The sequence below is a fragment of the Corvus kubaryi genome, unplaced genomic scaffold (genome assembly GCF_017639235.1).
Source record: "Corvus kubaryi isolate FWS band 111438036 unplaced genomic scaffold, C.kubaryi_AGA036_p1.0 137, whole genome shotgun sequence".
Taxonomy (NCBI): domain Eukaryota; kingdom Metazoa; phylum Chordata; class Aves; order Passeriformes; family Corvidae; genus Corvus; species Corvus kubaryi.
Genome location: NW_024580671.1, coordinates 8982193 through 9008183, shown reverse-complemented (window position 1 = coordinate 9008183; position 25991 = coordinate 8982193). Strand labels below are relative to the sequence as shown.

The following is a 25991-nucleotide window of genomic DNA, read 5'->3' as shown; positions in this document are numbered from 1 at the left end:
GATGTTTATCTTAAGAACAGCCTATTGCTTTGTAGCCCATTGGTATAGTATGTTTATGGCATATGAGCATATACTGTATGTTAGATGACAGCGTTTGCTACATGACTTCACCTATTACATGACTCAGATATAGGAGAATCCCATTTGCTCTGTGCATTAGTCCTCTGGTCTCACATGCACAGGAGCCAACAGCTGGGGTGGTGCAAATGCTAAACCACAGTTGTGCTCTCTCCATCCTTTTCCTTCTAGGTATTATCACCCTTCTAGCATGTCCATCTGAAGAAAATTTCTGCACGGACTTCAGCTTTTTCCGCTCTCACACAACATACAGATTAAATGAATGTTGGGATAGTGATCCATTACTTTTGACATTTCTGCTACAAAGCAGTAACTGTCCAGGGAAGGGAAGAAAGTGAGCAACTGTGAGAGCAAGATTTTCTATTCTCTTTATCATGAAGTAACTGAAAAAGAGACAAAAGAGGAGTTGCACAACTCCTGAGAAAGTCACATAGACAGACCTGTTCTATGAAGCAACTTGGTGCAAGGCATTGTCTGGTGAAGCGTTCAGAAGTTAGATTATGGCCAAAGCAGGTGGATAACAAGAAGAGACAAAGCTGAATTTTATGCAGGCTGCTGGCTGCTCTAACTGTGAGCAGTGTGTTTCTGTGTATGTTGGGACAAGACCTAACATTCAAGATTAATTGTAGATCACAATGTCTTCTGGCCCAAGACCTGTCACACGTATTGGTCTGTAAAGCGGGAACAGACACGGTGACGCGCAGGTAGCGAGAGCAGAACAAACGTGTGGGTTTTTTGCACTGGCTAACAGGAGTGTTAAGAGTTTCCACAAACGTGCACAGGTGTGGCACCTCCTCTGTTCTTCTTGTTTCCCACATTAATTGTGCTGCATCTTTGTTTATAACGTGCACAGCCCCTGCCTTTGCGTTCAGTCGCGTGTAATGCAACCTTACGAACGCAGCACAACTCCGACAGCCGTAGGTGAGAAGTCACCGCGGCAGCATCTAACGTAACACCGTGACATCGAGTGTTACAAAAGTTACAGCAAACCGAGCCAATCCTTCCCAGAGCTGTGCGCGCAATTACAGTTTTAATTTTTTTTTTTTTTTTTAACCTGAGGAACCAGTAAGACACGCTTCGCGGCCGCCTCCCTCGCCGCCGGCCCCCGCACAGCCCCGGCGTCACCCCGCGGCCGCCCCGCCGCCCGGGCGGTGCCAGCGCCGGTGCCGGGTCCCCACCGCCCCGCCCGCCCCGCTGCTCCCCGGGCGCTGCCCCGGAAGGCGATCGCGCCGCGCTCCGGAAGCGGAGCCGGGCAGGGTCCGTCCCAGAGCGCGGCCCTGTCGCTGCCGCGGTCGGAGGCGCAGCCGTGCCCCGGCCCGACGCGGGGCCGCCGTCTCGCCCGTCACAGGCGGCCCGGCCCGGCGGCCAGCGCGGGGCTCATGGCCCAGGTGGGTGCTGGTCCTCGCCCCCTCCCCCGGCTCTTTCCCGCGGGGTGCCTGGCCGGCTTCGCTGCCGCCCCCTCCCAGCGGAGCCTCCCGGGCCTCGGAGCAGCCCCCTTGTCTGGCCTCCTCCCGTGGGAGCCGGGCTGGGATGTGCCCCGCGATAGGACCTGCTTTTCCTTCCCCGTGGGTCCGGGCGCGGGAGCTCAGTGGCGGCTGCGCCCCCGCGGGCACGGGGGACTCCGGCCTGGGGCTGTTTCTGGACGGGGAAGGCCGGGGACAGAGAGGGGATCGCTGCCTTAGTCTGGGGCTGGGGCTGGGCCGGGAGCGGGGGTGGACGAGCGGAGTGCGAGTTTAAAAACAAAAGACGAGGCGATAAATTTGTCCGGGCTGTGGCTGTGCTGGAGGCAGGTCTGGCGCGGGGAGCGGTCCCGGCTGCCTTGACCGCCCGCCCGCCTCCTCGGTGCTCGGCGTGTCTGATGGTTGTGTCTCATCTCGTGTGGCCTGTCAAGCGCTTGCGCCTTCCTCCAGGTCAGCTGCGTCCGTCATATGCCTCCCAAGACAAGTGCGTTTGCTATTCCACGTCGCTGAGCAAACTCGGGGGGCTTTGAGGTGCGAGCCCTGAGACTAATTGGGAGCTCTGTCGGGTCAGTGGGTTGGGACCCGCAGACAGAGCCTGCCAGTGGAAGGGGGTCCTCCAGGCTCTTCAAAGGGGTGCTGTGTGTATGAATGAAAGCGGTCCCTAGCTCACTTCCTCCTCATTTTAAACTACTCTTCCTATGACATATCTCTAGACTTAAATGTCTTCTTAATGTGAAGACACACAGGCGTCAAAGGTTGTCTCAGTACTCATTTGGCTCGGGTGCTCATCTAAACTTGAAATCTTTTTGAAGAAGAATGCATGTTTTTGCATCTTCCTGGTCACTGCATCTTGTTCAAAGTCATTGCATAAGATGTCATAATCATGATTAGAAATCACTAGCAATGTTGTACTGTGAGTTGAAAGCAATACTGTTGTTGCACTGAAGACATAGTGCAGAAATCAGGATAGATTTTAGTAAGTATTGAAAAAGTTGCCAGCTGTGGTCTGTTATCAATAATATTTTTAACAAGTGTTTTATTTGTGACTTTTAAATAGCCACTTTTAAAATTTTTTTTTTACTCTAAGGCCTAGTGACAAAGTGATATTTAGTGTAATGAGCAAAAAAGTTCTCTGAATAAGTCTTTAATGGTGTTAACGTTAGCAGTAATTCCATATAATGAACCTGTCATTAAATCTGTTCTTCTAGTTCTACAGTATATTTGCATTTAGCAAAAAAACCCCCTAATTTTTAAAGATTTATTGCTCTGTTAAAAGTGGCTTGGTATTAAGATGTACAGGTTCAGATCCAATAAGCATCCTGATTTTTCTGTTGAAGTCAGCAGAACTGCCAGGGAAATCCATTGTCTGTTTTCCTTGGTTAGCAAGTGCATTTGAACAGCACACCTGTCTATGCCTGCTTGAAAAGAAACCTGTATCAGTATAAAGCACCAGTTCAGGTCCAAATACTGCTAACTCCACTCTAATAAAGGGAAAGAAATTAAGAACTTTATTCCTTGACTGAGATTCCCTGAGTTTATTTACTTCCATGTCAAGAATGCTTTGAAAATGCTTGTTGAAACAGTGTGCCAGCAGTTGTATGAATATATGGTTAAATGGCTTTTCAGGGTTTTGCTCACTTTCCAGTTCAGTGTTTTGCCTCAAGTGTTGATGGTGAATGTAGTCAAAATAAACTGTTCTCATTTCTGTGTAATTTTTACAGGCACTTTTTTGTCACACAAGAAATTTCTGTTAAAGAGAAGATCAATTGTCTTAAAATGCTGCTGTAGGCAGGTGGTAGTCTGTGGAAGAATCTAGCTTTGTAAGAAAATGAGGGTTTCATTAACTGGAAAAATATAATACATGGCACTTGGGAAGACTGGTTTTCAGAAACGTGCATCTGATTCTGCACTTCAGTTCCTGAACTGTAATGTTGATACGTCTTACCTTTTGAATTGATATGATTATATTTCTTTTTTTTGTTAAGTGGATGAACATAAGCAGATACATTTACCTTGCGTGGAAATAGTTCTCTGCTAAATTTAGCAATCCAGTAATAAATCCCATTGTTTCTAAGTTAAAAAGATTATTGCTAACAGTCTGTACCTACTTACGAGAAAGTGGCTACATCCGCGTTTATTAGGCATCTGATTATGACCTCATTGAAATTAATTTTGTTCATTTCTGTGATCACTGCGATGCAGTTTAAGCAAAACAACTTTTTGAATAATGGATGAAATTCACTCCTGAGTAGAGAGGTTTGTTAGACGACTTTAATCACCAGAACCATTTAAATTCCTTGTAAGTACTAAACGATGGTTAAGATAATACTTAACATGGCTGCAATGGTTTTATTCCATGTATATTCTGCTTATGCAAATATCTGAGGTGATTTAATCAGTGATATTTAAAATAATTATCTGGTAAAACAATCATTGAGTTAGAGAAGCTAATGCTCTCTGTTTTAGTGAATAAGAAGGGTGAAAGTGGTTAATGTAGTGAACTGGCCTCACTTCTTGCTTCTTATGCCCAAGTAGACTATGGCTGCTTAGGTTCCTGCAAAGATTGGAATAAGGTTTAATCTTAGGAAAAAGTTGATTAAAATAGCTACTTTCAGCTGTGCAGGCAAGTTGAAATTTAAAATGTGGCAGTGTCTGAGTGTTTCCACAGCATCCCAAGCTGATCAAAATTGGACCTTCCACCTTCCCAGCATCCTTCCTTCTCTTCCTTCCTTGTGCTGGTATGGATTGCACTAGGAACTGGTTTAGGAACCTGTACTGGCTGAAAATTAGCAACTTTTTTTTTTTTTTTTTTCTTGGTAGAATTAGTTTTCAATTGACTCGGCACGCTGAACCAACTCACCTGGCAGTTGAATACCTGTCAGTAGTGGCTGTGCGAGCGAAGGGGTGGGATCCCAAAAAGGAAGGGTAAGAGTGGCACACCATAGGCCTGGATCTATGAGGTTGACGTTGCAGGACTCCAGCCTTCGACCTACTCTTGCTTTGCCTTGGCATACAGCTGGCATAGACCAGCTCCACCATTGAAAAACATGGTCCTGTTTGCTTCCACTCTGCTCTGCTGCTTCCTCCTTTGTGCAGGCAAATACTTGTATGGTTGTGTGGTGAGCCGGGCTGAGGACTGAACTAACCTGGGGGAGGGGCAGGCAGGGAAGGGTTCGCTTTGAGCTGGATCAGTTTGCTGCACAAACATTTGTGCTGGCTCAGAGATGGGGGTGGAAGCAAGCAGTAAGGGGAGCAGGGTGTGTCTGTTTCTTTTGGTGACAGTGACACATTATGCCAGCTTAGAGTATATTTGATACTGGCCTAATTCTGTGAAGGTAAGATGGTGTGGCATTAAGGCTTTGAAAACATCGTTTGGTTATGGTTCATGGGGGTATTTACATCTAAGACCCCTCAAACCAGGGTGGTGTGTGTCTGATTTCATTCTGTGCTTTGAAGGGATTTTGAGGGAAGAATCTGGCCTTTCGTATAGTAACTAATTAAAAAAAAATTATTTGGTACCTGTTGTTTCATACAACTGGTGTTCATCACATTACTGCAACAAATGAATTTGTTTGGCATGTATATTGAATTTTAAATTTAAATAAGGAAAGTTAGTGATCAGTGTGTCCACTAAGAAAATGGCAGGATATTTTGCAGTAATGAGTAGATAAAGAGACAGAACAAATCTATGAAAATTATGAGGCTGATGTAAGATACCATTATAACTTCAGACAGTTTCTGGGGAGGCAGTCTGTGACTTCTCTTCCTAAGTAACTGTAATGGTTAGTGGTTTTCAAAAATCTGTCTTACTCAGCCTATCACAGAGGTTGTAGGTAATGTCTCAGGATATGGATAGGCATTGATTTTTATCTTTTTTTTTCTCCCCTAAGATCTGTGAAAATTGTAGCTACAGTGTCCCCCATCCATTTTTCTCTCCTCCTCTGCCATAGATTACCATGTGTAATAATCTTTTCCACCAGAGAAGCCGTATGCAGTGTTACATGCTTTAGACATAATCAGCCATTAAATGGACAGTATTAGCTCAGCCTACCTTTCCTGGTCAGTTACCTTGATTAATTTTTCCCATAGTGGCTTAGTGTGCTCTTACATGATTCACCCTGTTGCAAGTCTGTATGGGTGGTAGTCCCTCTTTGCTCGGTGGTGATGAGTAACTAGGTAGTAGCTGCTGCTGGAAGAGATGACCTATCTGCAGCTCTTAAGTAACATTTTCTGTAAAAATGTAATGGGTTTTATTTTTGTCTGCTACTGTTTTTTTATCAGAACTGTTTGAGGAGCTGTTGGCTGAAAACTGTTGTCCAGAGATGTGTAATTTCGTGTAGGGCATGCAGATGGTGTTTTTGTTGTGTATGAGTTGTAGAGCAGCAGTTCTAACAGACTTTCAGTTTTCTGCTCTTAAGGATCATCTTTTCTTGTTGGCCCTTCTGTGTAATCAGTGCTAGATGTGACGATTCTTTTTAAACTTGAGCTGGTGATAAACAGGTGTGTGGTGCTTTCTCTGTAAGTATGTGTGCATACAAATGTCTGTGTATGTATGCCATGTATTCTCCAACTATAGTGTACTTTTCAAAGCTTCATCTTCACCGCATCTGGCAGGGTGGCAACAATCATGATGGCAAATTTAGTTCATTCTTTATTGAGTTCCCTCTTCCTGCAACCATGGGATTCTCCACAATTTCAGTTCTCCCCTCAAGCTTTAAATGACAACAGAAATAATTACCTCTTGGCTTAAATAAAAAGAACTAATAACTTATTTCTGATGTTTATACAATAAAAATTCATGCTTATTGCATGCTTGGGACTGACTGTATGCATTCTTTTCTAATTAGTGGAAATGGCATTGTGATTACTGACTGTTTCCTTCTCATGCCTTAGAGTACTTTAATTTCATGTTTTATTTTGTTCTTTTTCTAAAACGCTTTTACATCCATATGGGGGGTAGTGAGATGAGAAGCTCCTTGTCACAGGAGTGATATGTAATCTGTCACTGACTTCTCAGGCAGTACAGGGTAATCCCTGACCTTTTTGCTTGAATCTCAGTCAACAAAGTAATACTAGTATCTGTATTAAGTGGTGTGTTCCTCTCAAATACTGCAAGTGTAAAATCATTGTGTTGCATGGCATTGCAATCATACCTGACCATGCTGGTTGGCCTTTACTTACTTCAGTCTCTAGAATCAGCCAGTTACTAGACCTGCTGTTTCTTCTCACAGAGCTGTTTTTATTTGTTTTATTATGTTGTTTGGTTTTGGTTTTGTTTTTGCAGCTGTTTGGGTTCTGTTTTGGCTGTTGATAGAAACACGTCTGTGTTGGTACATTTTTGGACCAGGATTTTAAAAAATACCCCAAATGTAGGTTTTAAGCTTATCATTTCTCTTTTCCTTTATTTATGATAGATGTGTATCTTATGGAAAAGGCACTCAAGTATATCTTACTATTCAGCTTTTTCTTGTACATGTGTTTGTTACTTTTCTGTTGAGAAAAATCTAGTTCAGAAATACTGTATTAATTGTCTTGCTTGTAGCAAATATCAAGTACTGTAGGGCAGTTGGCATATTAGATAGTGATAGTTTTCCTGTATGTATGCCCAAGTCAGGATAGACTGGAGACCTCATGTTTTAAGTCTGAAGAACTGACTCTTTTCCTTGGCTTTTCGTCATAGTGATTTTGGTCCTGGCAGGGTTGAGATGCCACTGCTGTCATCCACACAGTGGTGCTGGTTACTGTAAGCCCCTGATCCCTACTGAGTGCTGCTGACTCAATGATGAAAAGTTGCTTTAATTTCCTGCTTTTCCAAGGGTAAAAAAACTCTCTATCCCTTATGCCTGGATTCCCGTGTTTCTAATGCAAGATACAGATCTTTGATCTCTCATGAGAGCGGCAGTTTAAAATAGTGTGTTGATATTTTCACTGTTCTCCTGTTGCTGCTGCCAAAGAAGTTAATCTGCATAGTAGTTCTTATCTGCTGGGGTTGCACACCTTGATGCAGATGAAGCATTTGTCTTTCACAAAGATTTTCTTAAATGCTTTGCACAGGGATGTTACCTTGTGTTATAGTATGACACCTGGCACAATATGCAGGTGGGGGCATTTCATTCTTACTGTTATTTAGTGGGCAAAGGTGATTGTAGTAATACTGCTTGCTGAGAATCATAAAATAACATGATTTGGAAGAGACACAATTGTGTGAACATTGGAAAGATATTCATCAGCACAGTACTAGGCGAATTTCTGAGATGAAATGTCTTTATTTCATTACTTGCAAGATGTTTGACAGGGGCAAGAGTTGACTGGTTTTGCCATGCTTTAGGACAGTGAGACATTTTTCCCTGATGGAGATGTTGAAGCAGTTAAAGAGGGAACTCTATTTCCTCTTTTTCTCCTGCAGAAATGCAAACTTTAGTTTAAATATAAACTTGCATTGAGAAATGAACGATCTAGTGCTGTGTTCGATCTTTGTAGCAATGTATCAATCTTATGCTGAGCTTTTCTGAACTGACAGCAGTAGCTTTTTGCTTAGCAGCACAGCAGAGCAAAACTGAGTTGACTATGCAGCCGTTATCCTTCAGACATGGCTAAATTTTTCAGTCTATTTATGAGCATCAACAAACACTTTGTGCATACTTTTGCCATGCGTTGAATGCTTCTATTTTCCTTTAATTTAGCTTAAAACTAGTAATGGAATTCCTGAGGTTTTGAAAGGAATAGCTCTTGGCAAGCCTACGGTTTTGAAACCAAAGGCAAATTAAGATACCAAGCAAACACAGGGAGGGCTACTTCTTCGGGGAAGTATGTTAAGATTCTTCTGACATCTTAGCATTTGTTGTAGGGCTTGTTCTTTTTTTTTAGTCTCTTTGAATAACTCCTTTAAAGCACAGTTGTTATTTTTCTTTTAGAAAAATCTTACTGAAACCCAAGGGGACTTTTCTTTCCCCTTGATGTCACTCAACAAGTTTAGCCTTTTCAGGCAATCATTACAAGTAGAGGGTATTAGAATACTTTCTTTCTAGCTGTCTGTGTTTTTCAGTAACTCCACACTGATTGAATCATGTAGTTAGAATACAAATTTTAGTTTAAATAAAATATGCTCTTTTAAATTGCTGCAATAATTGTAATTGAAAGTATTTGCTGTTGTGCATCTGTCACAATACAGTGGTGGTACAATAATACAATTAAAAAATTATTTAAATTTTCAAAGTGTAGTTGGGCTTTTTATAAAACACATAACTAAACTGCTTTAGGTTTGTGGGAATGAGAGGACGTATGATGTAGGGAAACTTGCCTGGCTGTCACAGTCTTGACCCTCTCCTGCCTTTGTGGTACTACTTGCTGCAAGCATCTTCCCACTTCTGTACCCTCTTCCCGCTAATCCCAAGGTGTGCAACGTTCATAGAAATCTCTGCATGTCCTATATGTAGGTTGCCGTATTTCTTTGTAGAGTTTCATGGCTCTTTGTGTGCCTTTATTCAGTCTTGCAGTTCCTTTAATTTTTTTTTTATCATCAAAAACATTTGGAATGTTTCAGAGCACTTGGTCTTCTCTCTCAAACTTAACTCATTTGCTTGCCATTTGTAATGCTGCTGACAGTGGTATAATCCTCCCTCACCCAGGGAGGGCACTTGTTTGGGAGTAGCCCTTTCTTTTTCTTCTTCTCCTTGAATCCACAGTCATGTTTTATTCATATACTCCTTCCTTGTCCAAATGACATTTTCAAGACCACTTTTTCTGGCTTTGCAAATGTAGTTTCTGTATCTGTCATCTGGAGTACTTCAAGTACCTTCTCCCTCTGCTGATATTCCTATCTCTGCAATCTGTTCAAAATACAGCTGCTACGATTTTTCAGTAGTCTGACTACTCTTTCCTCATCAAGTTAAAGCTCGCTTATTGTCTTTGAATTCAAAGACCGGTGTCTCATATTTCTGCATCATAGTCTGTTTTCCTTGCTACTTTTGGCACTTGAATTTGTCTTTTTTTCTCCCCCCCTTGTATGTCTTTACTTATATTTCATGTCATATTCTTTACTTTGATTTACAAAACTTCTGAGAATAATTTTAGGTTATGTATGTTAATACTATTACAGGAGAAAATGACTGCACCTCTGACCTTTCTTCTTGGGTATTAGAGTATCCTGTTGTCTCTTTGCTTATACAGATAATTATGATTTAAACTACATAAGCAGACAGGGATACATGTTACCTTTGAATCTTTTCTTATAGGTACTTGTGAAATGTATGTTGCTGTATATCTTCGAAATCTGATTTATTTTTCCAGTGATTTACTTTGGAGTAAAGTGCGCCAATGGCATGCTTTAAAATCTGTTATGTGAATACAGTGTCATATTTTGCGGACTTTTAGTATCATATGTGATTTCAGTTAGTAAATACTGGTTTCTGCACTTGGCAGGTTTCTTTGGTGAGGCAGATGTAATCTGCAGCTTTTATTGAAATGATATAAGAATTGAATTAAACTAGCAATCAAAGTAGTATTAAGTGCTATGTCATAAAGTTGACTTATTGCAGAACTAATACTGATATTAACAGAGGTAATACTTTTTTTTTTGTTGTTATTAAGGAAAGCCAGGTGACTCTTAAATATTTTTTTTTTCATGTTTCATAAAGCTTTGGGTCCCAAGGTTTCTGTGGCTTGTGTTTTGCATTTTGTTTGTGATTTTTATGGGTTTTATTTTGGAGAAAGGTAAACTGCTGTGGTTACTTGTAATTTGAGTTTTTTTGGCTGGTAATATAATGAAAAAGTAAACTAGTTATAATAGATAAAATAATAGATTTTAACATATAGCTAGCTGTATGTGTCTTAGGCATGTTCTAGGATAGTATGGTTAAATCATTGTGAATCTCTTCTGTGTCATGGCAGCTGCCTTATGTTTTCTTCTCTTAAAATCTGCTGAGTAGACTTCCATAGCTTGAAATTGAGAATGCAGTGTTTGTGTTGCTCATCAATTTGTATTGCCATAAATGTAAAAGGACTAGAGCAGTGGTAGTTAGAGTAGTAATTCTTGCAGTTGTACCAATGTTAATACTAAAGCAAGCTGGATGTTTCCTGTCAGATTATACAGTGTGCAGCTTATATATTTGTGCAGCTAGACTGGAGGTAGTCTTAAATTCTTAAATAATTGTCTCCTACTTTAGCGTTCCAAGAAGCATTTGATTGGCAAATATTCAGATCTCAGTGTGAGTGTGAATGCAAATGCTTGCCTTCTTTTCTCTCTGATAGCTATCTCTTTCTTCATTTGCTGTACAGGTTTTAGGTGATGGTATTCAGTTCCTGAAAGAGCTTCCTCTGCTCTTGCAAGTTTGGTAGGAAGCATACCATTATGTTAATCTTTGTTATTAAAAGGCATTTAGTTAAGACTTTTTAGATCTTAAAAAGTAATGAACAAGCTAATATTAAATCCAATCAAATCAATTGTTCTCTAAGCTTGAACTTTGTGGTATTTATTTAGTATTATATTAACAATATTATTGTCCGTATAGTTTGAGAAATTCTGAGTAATACCTGCCAGTTTATCAGTCCTGCTACTCCAGAGAGTGCTCCATTCCTAAAAATTGCTGGAGTAGAAAAGAAGGTGTACAGGAAAGGAAAAAGGGAAGGTGCTACATAGACCTCAGACAAACTATTTTTTAAAATATTTTCTTCCCTCCTCCTTTTTTTTAGTAGAGTGGTGAACCTTTCTTATACAGTACTTATATCCTCCCTCCCTAAGTTCCAAAACTTTTCCTGATAACAGAGGTTGGGGAGAGTATTTCCAGCTTGTCCTGTGGCTCTTTAGTTCTAGAGAAACGTGTGTTGTCTCTCAGAGGTACAACATATACCAGAAACTTAGATAAGCTTGTAGTTTCTGTAGGACTCTTTGGGTTTAAGTGTACACTATGACTCTTATTTTAAGATACTTGTGGCCACTTAGGGTCTTGAAATATTTCTACCAGTAAAGTGCAACAAAGTGCTTTTTAAAATCTGAAGTTCAAGTTATTTGTCGTGGATTTTCTCTGCCTACAGTGTTATGTGAATCATCTGACTTTCACAAATGTGTTTTCTTTTATGATGATTTTAGTCCCTAAGTGTCAGTACATTTGCTTAATAAATATTTATTTCTTTCAGCTTCAGAGTTCCTTATTCTGTTAAGTCCCTATTAACTAGTCCTATAGAGCACAACTTCATTTATGTCTGCTAAATTTAAATTTACTTCTCTTGAAGAGTTTGTATTTCTTATGTCAGCTGTAATATAGAATTTTATTTGTTAAATGGGTGTAACTTACTAATTGTAAATGGTGTGGTTTTAAAATAGTTTCATGTCAAAGTGAAAAGCAGTTTAACATTGTCAATAGTGTCAAATGAAAACTACTCTTCTGAAGTTTCGATTGTACTGTTACCACATCAGTTTAGCATTACTGGTTATAAGCTCTCCATAGCAAGGATGTTTTCTTTGAAGTTCAGAGTAGGATGATGTCCGAAGAGAAGAAACCTGTTCATGTGAGGCCTTGAGGACAGACTACAGTACTTAATGATAAGTGGTGTACTCTGGGGAAAGCTCTAAATAAATGATTAACTGTTGACTACCAGAAGATACTTTATGCTGGTAAGTAGAGATATTAATCAGTTGTTATGTGATATGTCAGAATGCTCTTGAATTGATTATGACTGGTTGCAGTGGTACTATTTCATTGATGCTGATGCTGACTTCTAAAGTGAGCAGTACATTAAGGAGGGTGCACTAGATTCTTATCAGTAGTGTCCTATCATACTGTATTGCTGAGCTTTTAAAGTAGTTACACTTTAGGTTTGTTCTGTATGAAATACTATTTCTTGAGTGTGCTGGACCAGGGAAATGTACCTTCTATAGTCTTGACTTCAAACCAAACAGGGAGGTATCACAGAAGAATACTTCTGCTGATGGAATAATAAAGTCTAGCAGTGGTGAACAGTAGAAATGTTTTACGTGGTACTTCGAACAGTAAATAATTGTGGTCTGACAGTGGTTTGTGAGGGATCTTGGTTTACATTCATTGCAGAGGGTTTCTGTGAATTAATTCCAATACCAAACTCCCAGCGAAGTCATCAAAAGGTGTCATTGATTACGTTTCACTGTGAGTGAACTGTTTTGAAGTGGGTACTTGTAGGAAATTTTGTAACTACATAGGGACGTGTAAGAAGAATGTAAAACTAGAAAGAATAAGGGAGTGTTGTCTTTGAAGTACAAGTTTAGAGTTGTGACTAAAATGCAACTGAAATTGTCACCAAAAATTGTAACCAAAGTGTTCGATGTTAAATTTTGTATGTTAAAAGCTATTTGCCAAGTTACTGATAGGCTAATCCTAATAACAAGGATTTCTTTGGGCTTCAGATCTGTATTTGTGAATATATTATGCTTATGCTAGTGGTGAGAGCAAAACCATTATTAAATGGAAATTTGGCAAAAGTCTTAGAAATCTAGAAGCTGAATTTCCTTTTTTCTTTGCTAAATATTGTGTAATGTGGGACCAGGGACTTTCACTTTTTAAAAAAAAATATTTTTATAGAAACACTTTATTACCAACACTTGAAAGTTTTGTGCTGGTGCAGATGCACAGTGAGTAGATCATTCCCACTTCCTCTAACTTTATTTTTAGTATGTTTGAGCAGCACAATTCGGCGCGGCTCCTGTACACTTGGGTGAAGTGTTAACAGTTAAACTGGATGTCAGTAGGTTTGGATTTTCTAAGTCAGAAATAGTGACGGCATATCTTGGGGCAGGTAGTGCACTTTTTTCTGTAGTTTGTTTTGCAATTGTCTTGTACATGCATGATTAAACTATCTGTGAATGGGTTTACAGTATGCCTTATGGCGTATTTTTGTTTGTTTGCTTCAAAAGGCCACGTACGATGCAGCAATTTAGCAGTTGATTTGTGAGTGGCTCAGTGTTTGTCCTCTGAATAAGGTGGAGATTTTTTTGGGGGCTGGCACCTAGTGAGTACATTGAATTTATCAGCTGGTTTCTTCGGGATGGTGGTTGCTGCTTCCCAGAATTTCGTTTTATTTCCAAGAAAACTGTAAATGCTTCTCTATGAAGTGTGTGCATTCACAGGCACACATTAGACCTGTGCCCGATGTACTGAATTGTACTAGTGGGTTTTGTGGTGCCTTGCAGCTTTTCATACAGATTTTAAGCATGATTTATAAATCTATTTTAGTACTTTTTTTAACAAAGCTACTAGATGTGCTTCAACTCAGATTAAACTTCACGACTGATGGCGTAAGTCTATAGTAGTGACTTGGCAGAGATTTTAAACGCAAATGTCATGAGTCTTCTGAAAAGTGTCCACTTTAGAAGATTCCCTAGGGAAACTCTCAAATGTACATGTCATGTACAGTACCACACAAGTAGCAGACTGAGTTCATAGGATTCTATGATTGCTTCTTGTTCCCTAGGCTATCTGATGACCATCAAGGAAGCCTAGGTGTGCTGGAGGTTAAAGAACTCAGCTCTTGCTTCAATACACAGTAAGTTACAAAAATGGCCAAAATTAACATACCCATACAAATTAGTTCTATCCAGTTTGGTCATAGTTCAGTGAATATAATAGAGAAAACGTAATGCCTCAGCTGTCAAGAATTAATGCAATTTAGGTTGAATAATATAAATACTACACCACTGGGGCTAATTGGTTCATGCTGCTGCTGTGTGGGGCTGTTGGAAAGGGCAAAGTTAACATGCTCATGGTCCTGTTTGAAGGTGTGATAGGGCTGCCTGTGAAAGTCTTTGCTGCAGTAGGAGAATTTGTATCAGCCTGCAGCACTGGCAGGTTTCAGAACTTGACAGCAGCCCTCCTTGCATCATACCACAGGCTTTTACTTGCTGGCACAGCAGAAGCAAGGTATGAATATAATCTTGCTGTGGTTCTATCATGTATTATTTAAAAGTTTTCTAACTGCTTGTTTTCCCTTCTGCACTACACTTTGCTTCCCTCTCACTTGAGATGTTAAAGGTGTATATAGGGTGACTGAAATAATGTTAAAAGTCCTCCTTGTTAAACAGTATTGACTTCCAATCAAACCCAGCAGTTTTCTCCTGCTGTAAAATTTAGGGGGTAACGTACAGAAATTGATCTGCATATTCAGATAGTCAACATAAATGGGTTGGAATTTATGAAGGAGTATAAGGATGTTAGTTTACTAATATTTTAAATGTTCAGAGTTAAATAATTTACTTGGAGTTGTACAACAGTATCAAAGCATGTGTTTACAAGCACACTAATAATTTGCTTATTTTAATGATCAGCTGTTAGAGAGAATTCATCCAATTCAGATGTAGAACTGGACTTGTGAAAACTTGCAGTGTTTCACATAGTTGAGCAGCCTAAAGGTTGGTGGGTTAAAACAGAAGTTGTAGGAGCTGGGCAAGATAAGGTAAGGCAGTGAATTAACACAGGGAATTGTATGGGAACTGATAAAGAAAGGGGACTTGGAATCAATTAGGAAGAAGCTTGATTTTGGGAATATTTTGAATTTTGTGTGCTTGACTGAATTTATCCTAATCTTGCGTATTACATATAGAGTTTGAATTATGGTGTTTTACTGTCTTAACATTAGCTAATTATCATGTTTCTTCGTTCTAAATTACTTTCAAAATATCTGCGATATTTTTAGGTAGGGATAAGTGGCTTCTGTGCTTTTGGGTGTCTTCAAGTGTATACAAAGGGGTTGCAGTAAGTGGATAGTGTATCTGCGATTAAAGTGCCCTATAAGTAACATAATGATTATTTCACACTGCTTCTGTAACTGCATCTAAACTTTCGTCAGTTCCTTTCTATTCCTGTTCTAGAAAATAATGTAACTTTTGCAGATTCTATTGTTGGGTTGCAGTTTCTGTAACATAGTCTTGTTGACTGATTTCATTATTTATTGATGGTAATATGTTGCTTTGACAGAAACTTTTGTTTGCTTGTACAGTGTTAGACACACCATTTTCATTTGCTTTTGAATTTTTATATTAACTGAGAAGTACAGAGAGAAAGAATAGGAGTCATGGTTTATCTTGGATATCCAAACTTGCTTTGGGATATTACTGCCAAAGGCAATTACTCTTAGTGATTATTATGTTTATGAAGTTGTTGTATTTTCTCAAACCACAGTTCTTGTAAAAGGATAATTAAGTTAAAGCTTGGGCTATTCTTTGCAGATTCTGTGCCAGTGCCAAAATATTTTCAGACAATATGTACTTATCATTTCAAAGATATCCTTTTAACTTGAAAGTTAAGTGTAGTAAGTTTTTAAAATGGTATTCAGTAAACTAGGACAGTTAGTGTAAGGTGAAAGCAAGTAATTTATCTTGCACTGTCATTAGAAATCAGATGTGAAATGTGCTACTTAATGTGAAGGCTTAAAGTTTATGTTCTTGCTCTGAATTAATTTTTCTCCTATTTATCTTTTGCAGACGGGAGGACAAAAACCTTTCAGTTTGTAGCTGTACTTACTGAATACTTTAGTGATCAGGTTTAGCAAATGACAAACTTCCAAAAGTTTCATGCTGAGTGTTTATGTAAAGTATAATTTAAAACTGGGTTGGATAATGTTTGAGCTGGAGTTTGTAAGGATGCTTGGTATCTGTAGTTGACTTTTTGAAAAATGATGGGAATGACTTCTGTCAGTCAGCTGAAACAGCTTAACTGTCAGGAGCTTAATCTTACCTTGTACACTTAAATGAGGTTTTGTGTTCTTATTTTAAACAAAATGCAAAATTAAGTGCACTTCTGTAAGAAAACAAAATCTGTACCGGCTAAGTTGTCACTGATCCTGTTCCTAAATATTTAGGAATTTTTGAAGCTGTATTTGTGCAGAATTTTTAACACTGCAGTGGAAATGGAAGTTAGAAATAGCACTGTTGAAGTTGTAGAATGCCAAGAAGCTGCATGTATAAGTCTAGATTTAATAAGTCTTATCAATACAATTTTTGATGTTGCAACTTAAATACTGTACTTTGTATGTATAAAACTCTTCCCAACTTTTAAACAGATTTACACTTTGCACATAACTTCATCTTTATATTAACTTAGCTTTGCATAAAGTATGTTAAAAGAAAGCAGTTTCAGAGTCTACAGATTGGTTTCTTTTCCATTAGATTTTCTATAGGGTTCTGTAGAAGTGATACACAGGTTAATTTATTTTAGCAAACTCCTGTAGTATCATCTTAGATATTAATGAAGCTTTATTTTCATGACAGCTTTAAGATCGTTGAAATGTGACCTGCTGTGAAAAAAGAAGGGTCTGATTTCTCCCAAGGCATCATGGTCCAGCTTTCCTTTTGTTGGCACTGATCATGGTGTGGTCATTTGATCTGCAAGACCAGTGCAGTAGTTGGGCTTGAAGCTTGTGTGGCTAATTAGAACATGGCCAGAGCAGGAAAGATCATGTCTTTCAGCTGCTGTCACCTTTAGATCAACTGAGGGGAACACAAAATAGCATTCTGAGAAAGAAAAGCAGTTAATTTAAAATATCCCACTTCACAATGACTCTTTAATTCACAAAAGGAAGGCTTCACACTACTTGATAAACATACAGCTGTTTTCTATACGTGTGAGGAAACGATACATCCTTGTTATATACTGACCTTGTATTATATCAGAAACATAGGCTTGGTTTTGAAAGAGATGGCTTTTTTATTACCTCTTACCTCTTACTATGTCAGTTCTAGTAGACATAATTGCAGTAGAGAAAATGACAGTTTTTAAAAATAATTATTTTTGGCAATTTTGGGCTTCAATGTCAACATATAAAGAAGAACAAGTGGAGTAGGACATAGGTATGTACATATTAGTATTGAGTCATTTGGACTTCCCTGTGATTTCACAACAGTGGTAAGAAATTAGTTTCGGGTTTTTTTTCAGGCAAGCAAGCAGAGGTTGGAAGTGTAAAGATTTTTGGAGCAGCCCAACTTAATCTTTAGTGAGTTTTACACAACTGTTTTGATTACCAATATTCAATATTCTGTTTTGGCCTTTTTTTTTTTTTTTTAAAGTTGTACAGTCATCTTAAGTTACTCCCTTTATGTAACTAAAATCAAACACTGTGGTTAAAGTACACAGGTACTTCTTATAAGGAAAATTATATTGAGTAGAATACAAATGAATTTCTTCTGTTTATAGAATTTTTTTACATCCTTCTCCCTACCTCCCATTCATTCCTGTATCACATGTACTTAAATATGCTTCTGGGACACATTTAATGTCACATGGTTTTTTTAAAATTAGGAAAGAGAATATTTGAAAGAAACTCAAAGCTTTTAAAAGTTTAGCTTTAGTCTTGAGTATAAGGTCAAAAGAGCTTTCACAGTTTCAACTGTTTGAAAGCTGTCTGGCTATAATGTTCAAATCTCTGGCATAAAACATGGCCCTTACTAACATGAGCTTATGGGAGTAGAAAAGGCACCCATTTTCTTTTAACCTTTTTATTTCCTTTTCAGGTTAAATACTTGTTGCTGCCTACGAAAGAATTGAACTTTTGGGTACATTCTGCCTAGATTAGTGTTGTCCTAGGATGTGCAGAATATATTAAAATGCAAAATTATTTGGGATTTCTCCTCACTTTTAAATTCAGAATGATTGAAAGACTACTTCAAGAAAGTTAAATTTGTGTTCTGATAAGACACTACATCCCATTTATTGCAAGCTGTTAACTTTCTACCTAATTATGTATGCCAGAAAATTTTTTGACCTTGATCTTGGAGCTCTTCAAGGCATCAAAGCTCCACCAGTATTCTTGTAATGTTATTGCAGACATTAATTACCATGTATTTATTCTGTGTTTAATTATTTGGTAGTTTTTGTAATTAATGGATTTTCAAGGCTTTTTTCATTTTCAAACATTCTATCAACTTATCTCATCTTGAAGTGTAAACTTTTTTTTTCCATGCAGCCAATAATTTTTGTGTGTAAATATTTATTAACTGTAACTTCTAATCCTAGAACTTGTTTAGGATAAAACAGCTCAGGAATCTGGTAATATCCCATGTCTCTCATACACAAGAGAGCACCTCAAAAATAACTGCATTTCTTCACACAGTAAAACACATGGGTCTCAGCTGGCAGGGTGTTCAGCAGAAATTACTTCTAAATTACTATATTTTGTTATGGTAACTAGTAAAAGCCAGTCCTCTCTGTGGACAGTGGTAGTTCAGTTTAGCTCATTTAGACTTTCTGTATATTGTTCCTTGGACTTTGCTGAGCAGTTGAAATGTGCTATAGGGAGTGAGAAGATCCTGTAACTACTTTACGGGAGTTTGGTAAGAAGTGGTAAGAAGCAATTTCCCTTATTTCAAAAAAAGCTGGTAAAATATATAGTTCACTGCAGAAATGCTAATAAGCTGGAGTAGAGAAATATAACAAGGGAAATCAGTACTTTATATATGTTACTGCTTTGAGTTTTCACCTAGAGAGTAAACCTAGAAGGGGCTTAGTAAGTCAGTTATCTGTTGGATTTGTTTTTTAACTTGAATTCCTCTGTACTTGAAGTCTAGTTTAAGATATTGAGTCATGTATAAATACTACATTTAAAATACAAATCTAGTTCTTAGAATTGAGCAAATTAGAATAGATTTTGTTTTCTTTCCACTCTTTTCTAAGTAAGTGCCAGCAAGCTTTATGGTCTTGTTATTTAAATGGGATTTGTGCCATATCATATTACATTTCATGTTTTTAAACAAGTGGTGCTGGTTTGCTAGAGACTGCAGAGTTTTTACCCACAAAGGGCTGTACTTCCAGCATTTGTAAATGACTGGGTTTTCTGTCCTTTTTGGGCAGACTTCTAATACTTTGAAGCAGCAAATTGGCTGATGGAACTATTTGACTAAACCTATCTGTACTCTTCTAGAAAATTGTTGTATTGGAGTGGTATCCATTTTGCTTGTTATAACTGCTTTAAAATTAAATCTAAAAAGTCCCATGGATGGGTCAGAATCATAAATTTCTTTTAACTGTTCTATTAGAAAGAACCTGCCTAAATCCAAATTCTTCTCTATTCTGTCCTTTCAGGTTTTCTGTGACTTTTCACTGAGAGTAAGATGTGACTGATAACTGGAACATGGAATAGAGTAACTACAAAGATGTATCTGTAGGCAGGGTTTCAAAGAGCATTTCTCTTTGTGGTGGTGTTGGTGTAAACAGTGCCAGCCCCTGGCTTGTGTTTGAGTGTTCACGTGGGGAACCTGATCAGGAAGCTGGTCTAGGTTAAAAAATAGCTGAGCAAGGAAAATAATGATTATTTTTAACCCAGAGCAAATATGAGTTACGAGTGACCTGCTGATGTTGGAAGTGATGGGTAACTGAAAAAATATTTCTAGAAAGGAAAACCTGAGATAGCTGAAATTCAGGTGTGTATGGGGTTTTATTATTATTTTTTGTTTGTATTTTGTTTCTCAGTAACAATAAATGCTATTTAAATACATTTAGGTAGAAATGCATTAGCTGGAAGAGGAACATAAGTCAGTTTATCCCCTTGCAATTCTCCATTGCCTTCTGCAAAGAGCTGTTTGAACAGCAGGGGAGAATAGGAAGGATGGGAAGATGAAATGAACCTTGAGCTTGCAGTCTTTGGTTTGAGGATTCCTGGTTTAGGACATGGTGGCTGACTTATGAATAGAGACTCTTCATAAAGGAGACAACTTGTCTGCTTCAGCCAATAATACCTCAGAATCAGCAGCTCACATGGGGGTCTGCAGGATTTTCAAAGCATCAGTATTCCATTTGTTTTGGTTTCTTCTTTGCAAGGCCTTTTTTAAGTTTAATAATAAAAAATTTAACAGAAGAGCTACTGTTTGGACCTTATAAGCTAATGGACTCTGCCAAGTGGTACTACTTCACTATCCACTGAATAGCGCAGCTGGCACAGAATAATGAGAGTGTGATCTGTTTGAGTAGTTATTTGTGAAAGAGAGTATCATATAAATATGAAGAATTAATGTAGTGTACTCTGTACTCTGCTGGCCTCCCTGGCTTCAATGTATATGTTTTCCACCGTGGAAGTTCAAACTGTGTATCTGCGGAGGGTAAATTTTGGAGACTTCAGTCCCAAGTAAACACAAGACCCTGTTGTGGAATTAATATCATTTTAAAAGAGTGCTATGGGTGCTGCCTTGAGGTAGTCATGGTTAGTAATGGTAGTAAAGTTTTGGCATCTTCAGCAGTTTCTAGAATTAATTCTTTATGAAAGAAAATGGGCATTCAATATAGCCATCAGATGCTAACAAAATGGATGGGCAAGGGTAAGCTTGTTCATGCTAGCTATAAATCAAATCAGCTTATTTTCCATAGACAAAAGTATTTGGAGTTTGTGTGGTATTTTAAACTACGTTGTTGTAAGGTATTTTAACCTTGATAGTGTGCCCCAGCGAAACCATCTTTAGCTATTCTTATCAGAGCCCTCAGAGTGGGACCAGGCTGGAATTACCCTCACTGGCTTCACCTGGCCTTTCCACCTTCAGCTGCAGCACATCAGCCCCAAAAGGGTTTTTAAGCTCCAGTCTGAAGGCTCGACGGGAGAGGAGGGATAGATTTATATCTGCTTCCTGTTCTTTGCTGTCTTGTTGTTTGGATTTCCTGGACTAACTTGGCTGCTGATCGCTGGATGGGTTTTGTTGTTGTCATCATCTCAGTGCTGCTTGCCTGGATCAGGAGTCCCACCTGTTAGAGCCCTCAGGAATTCATCAAGGACTGAAAGGTAAACTGTGCTAAATTGGAAAAGAATTGAGAAAGAAGAAGCTGAAAAACTAAATACCAAGACAGCAAGGAATAGATGAAAAGGACTGTGCTGCACTGGATTAAAACCAATTGTATTATCAGAAAAGTGCGTGCGGAGCTCGTGGACAGAATAGAGAAATCAATCAAGCAGTGTGAAATCTCATGCACAGCAGTTGCAAAATGTATACATACTGTATTATGGATAAGTTGTAAAATGTGTAAGTAGAGTATCACGTAAAGGTTGTAAGATATATAAGCAGGTAAAATGTGTAAGTACTGTGTTATGCAGAAGTTGTAAAAAGTATAAGTAAGAAAGAAAATGTGTAAGTAGAGTGATATGTATATGTATAAGTAGTATAAGATAAGTAGGTAGAATGTATAACTAAGCAAAGTGTGTAAGTAGGGTATTACGTCAAAGTTGTGAGATGTGTGAGTAGAGGGTATTTTAAACAATAAGAAGCTTCTGCAAAATCATATTGATTCGTTGATCAGAAAGCATGAGTTCCTGCGCTACATCAACCTCTTTCTTATTATCTAGAAGTTAGAGAAGTTTGCAGCACAAAAGATTGAGTCACAAAATAATACAGAAACATGTAGCCAGTGTGAACTGATATGTAGAGATTACCACTGAATGCAGCTGTAGAGAAACAAAACATCTGTGTGGAGGCTTTGAGGGCTACAGCGTTTCAGGTGATATTTGACACACTGCAGTGCTTGGAATTCCCCATGGCCAAGGAGACGAGAAGGTGTGTGAGGTTTGTCTGAGGCTGGAACTTAAGGCTACTGTGCCTGCACCAGGAAAGTTCAGGGCACTTCTTTAGGCCTTTCACTTAGGAGTTTGTTTTTTTTTTTTTAACTGAGTTGTGTCACTCTTGCTTATTCAGTCTTCACAGTACTTGTGAATCCAAATCTTGGATATGACTGCTTTGTGAGAGATTGTAGTGCACGTATTCAGGCATCATAGTTGTTGCTTAGAAAACATGCATCTGTTAGGAAAATGAAAATCTAGAAAGGTTGCTTTTTATCCTTAAATACCTGCCACTTATAGGAGATAATTTCAGTACAAGAAAGTGAATATGATTTTTTCTGTGTAGTTGAATGTACCAGTGCTTCTAAATGTCATGTGACACAGAAAGTTGACAGTTTAATCCTAAAAACCTCCCACAGGAATTATTTTCTAAATGACACCTATTCAGACTTGTTAACAGAAAGAATCTTATGGAAGGACTTGTTTAAACAGAAGTATACATATATCTATATACACACACACACACTTCTAATGTATTATTTTTTTTTCTGTCTGGTGAGGAAAGCTTAATTTCATTGTAAACTTCCTTTCTTCAAAAATGGGCACCTTCACTGTACAGACAGTCTTTCAATTTAAAAATTTGGGACAGTAAAGTGCCTGAAGATTAAGCTTCAGTAATGTCTTGGGAAGAGTTAAATTTTACAAAAAGAAGGCAAAAATCAGATGATCTTCCCCTTTTCCCACCATCTCAAATCTTGTTATCCCAGGCCATGCTCTTCCAGGAAATAGAGTTGGAAATAGAGATTCAAAAAGGTGACTCAGGGAAAAAAAATTAATTTTGTAAATAGTAGCAAATAATGAGGTCCACAACTGATGGTATTGAGGAATTTTAAGTATTGGCTGGGTTTACAAGCCATATGTTCATTCTTACATTACAATTCATTATGTTGTAAAGTAGAAGAGAGCAAATGGTTACTCAGGCTAACTTTGTAATGAAAACAGTTGTTCTATGACAGTTCTTTTACAATAAGAATCAAAGATTTAGTTTTATTTCTGTCTTTTTAGGAAGAATGGTATAACAAAATTCAGTGCAAGATCCTATGGTAGGGCAAGGTGATATTTGTTTCTCTGATCTTCAAGTTACCTGAGATGCATTCTCTGACAGGTTTAATTTGCTTGCACTCTTGTGTCCGCCTGCTCACCATGCAGCCGGACTTGTGGCCAAGTGGTTTAGCCAGGATCCCTTGTGAGTGACACAGGACAAGAAAAAAGGTGTAAAATCTTAATGACATATCTGGGATCCTTATTGACTGGTAACGTCAAAATGATTTTTGCATGATCTTTTAGGTGTTTTAATCATCATGAGATGATGTGATGCGTTTTTCTCAATCATCAGCTTCCATGAGTCATAGAAGGGGCATCTGTTAATTTTCTGCTTTATTTATTTATTTATTATGTCTTAAATGTGTGTCAGTAGTCTGTTTTGGGGATGCGGTAACAGGAAAAGGAACAATATACACAGTAAGATGCAACTTTGTGTTAGGCTGCAGGCTGTTCTGCTGGCGAGTGTTCTGATCAGGCAGTACTGCTGGGAGCACTCCTGTGGGAATGGTGCTCTTCCTTATCAGGGCAAGCTAAGCTTTAATCTCTGTCCTGCTCCTTGTTCTGGTGTGTAGATACGGCACACACATGCACACACTGACATCCATATTTCTATTGATAGACATATAGTCTTCTAATAGTACTTTTATAGCTTTTTAAAATGCTAAAAGGAGAGTTATACAAAGCAGACAATATGGATTCTATAAAAAGGTATGTTTATTCTTTGCTAAAAGAAAATGGTGCCTGATGTTAACTTTGAACAGCAGTAGTCTAATGTGATGTAAATCATCCACAACAGAATAATGCTTTGTAAGGCTCTGTAGGCTTTGTAGGCTACTACAGACATTTCTGTACTGTTTCAGCAGTGATCAAGAAGGACACATTTTATAAGACCCTAAATGGAGCTTTTTTAAAACATGGGAGTATAAGGAAGTGGACCTTTTAGCTGCTTTAATTATAAAGGACTATGAATAAAGGATTTTTTGCTTAATGAAACTTTGCTCTCCATTGTACAGGTAGATCAAACTAGTTTTTAGTAGCTTCCATCTGAAATTGGAAAATATTTTTTAGGGCATAGATCAACTAGACTAATGTGGAGGGTGTAAATCACTAGCAAAGTAGTACTCAAATCTAAAGAAGATGTAGTTTTTTAATTACATAAAGTTGACTGTAAGAGATTCAGCAATGAAAAGAAGAAAATAGTTGTTTGGATGCACAGATATGATTATAAATGGGTTTTACTTAAATCTGCTGCACACATCCTAATAATCAGAATTTTAATGAGCTGGTGTAGCCCAAAGCACAGACAGACATCTATGCAGTCAGGTTACCACGATTTGGCAAATCAGACACATTAACTGAATGTTTTTATGCTCTTCTTCATTGTGAATACAAAGAAAATAATTTTAACCTAAACCTGCTTTTTGGCAGATGCAGTTCAGTAGTGACAAAAGATACCCTAAGACTGTGAATTTTACTTCAGTGACCAATCGGCATAGTTTTGATCTAGAGGTGTAACTCGCTATTGTTAATCTTTCCCTTTTATGTAATGAATTGGGGCCACAGGGGTAGCTTAGTTTAAATGATTATTAGAGTTTCTCCTTGAAGTAGAAAGAAAAAAAGGTACAAGAAGCACATGAGGAGATCCGTAAACAGGACCAAGAAAATTGTGACCCTTTCAAAAGTGGTAAAAAGAGTTTTGTGTGGAAAATGGAAAAATGGTAAATACAGAAGGCAAGCTATTTTTTAAAGAACACAGATTTAATGAGATCTTGGGAGGATTTGGTTTTTGGTTTTCCAAGAAATAAAAACCATATATAAAAGCTTGATGTTCAGGTAAGGCCAGATTCCTTATATCAAAGTGCTAAGAACTTGCTGATAGTGGAACCAATGGATAGATGAAAAAGGGCACATATTGAGAATACATACTGAAATGATAGACATACTGTGTTTATTTATTTATTTTAATAAAACACAGTGGCATGGTCCCAGTTTTGATAATTTTTTACTCAATCCGCTTAACATTTCAGTAAGAAAGTCTTGTAGGCTTTCCAGAGTTGTTTCTATTAATGCATTGGAAGATTGTGTGTAAAATATGTCAAAAACATAAAAGCAGAACTTAACCCTTCCTGAAATGTTTGAACAGACAATATTACAAAGATTAAAATATTACAAAATATAAACTCAATGCCATTTACTTAATTACAAGATTTGGCACTTCACTGGCTTTGAAAACTTGGCAAGAGCTGCAGACCTCAAGTTTTAGGAGGCATTTGTGGTTAAATATTGGAGAACTGACTCACTATTCAAACAATTTCAAGTCAAGCTTCCTTTTTAAGAATTAAGCTAGATACTTTTTTCTTCCTTGGCCCCATTACTTAATTATTGTAGCCTTCCACTTTATCTTCCCATCTCCTTGCCTTTCTCCTTTATCCTGAATCCAAAAAGCATTTCCATAGCACAGCTCTTAAAACTTCAGTCCCATTTCTGCTGTTTATTATTGTGTAAAAATGATGCTTGCAGTATATGCTATTCCTTATAGGATGTTTTAAAAGTGATTCAGATTGTCCAAGAATAAAACAATTTAGTAATGCTTGCTTGTTTAACCTAATGCCATGGTTTGGAGTTTGATGTTCTGGCTGTTTTCTTTTAAAAGGATGCAGTTAATCTGGCAGACATTCACAGAAAAGAATATGGTAGTGTGGATCTGGAGAAATTGTTTTACTAAGAAATTGAAAAATATTTGCATGTGTGTAAGTTGTTTTAAAAATGATACCAAGTAAAACATAAGTCTTGTTTCTCTGGAAGTTTAGAGTAAGAGGATCATTTTTTGGAGAGCGATTAAAGAGTAGAACAAGAAAC

General features: G+C 38.0%; 1 protein-coding gene across 3 annotated transcripts in view; it reads left to right on the top strand.

Annotated features, from left to right (window-relative positions):
• The first annotated feature begins 1345 nt into the window (after window positions 1-1345).
• FRS2 (fibroblast growth factor receptor substrate 2) overlaps window positions 1346-25991 on the top strand; it is a 49920-nt gene continuing 25274 nt past the window's right edge. Inside the window, exons 1-2 of one of the 3 annotated variants that reach the window (XM_042017800.1) lie at window positions 1351-1466; window positions 13980-14051. The gene's annotated coding sequence lies outside the window, so the exon portion shown is untranslated. Of the gene's footprint in view, window positions 1467-13979; window positions 14052-21236; window positions 21261-25991 lie in introns of those variants that run through there. The other 2 variants (XM_042017797.1, XM_042017801.1) reach the window with 2 other exon arrangements.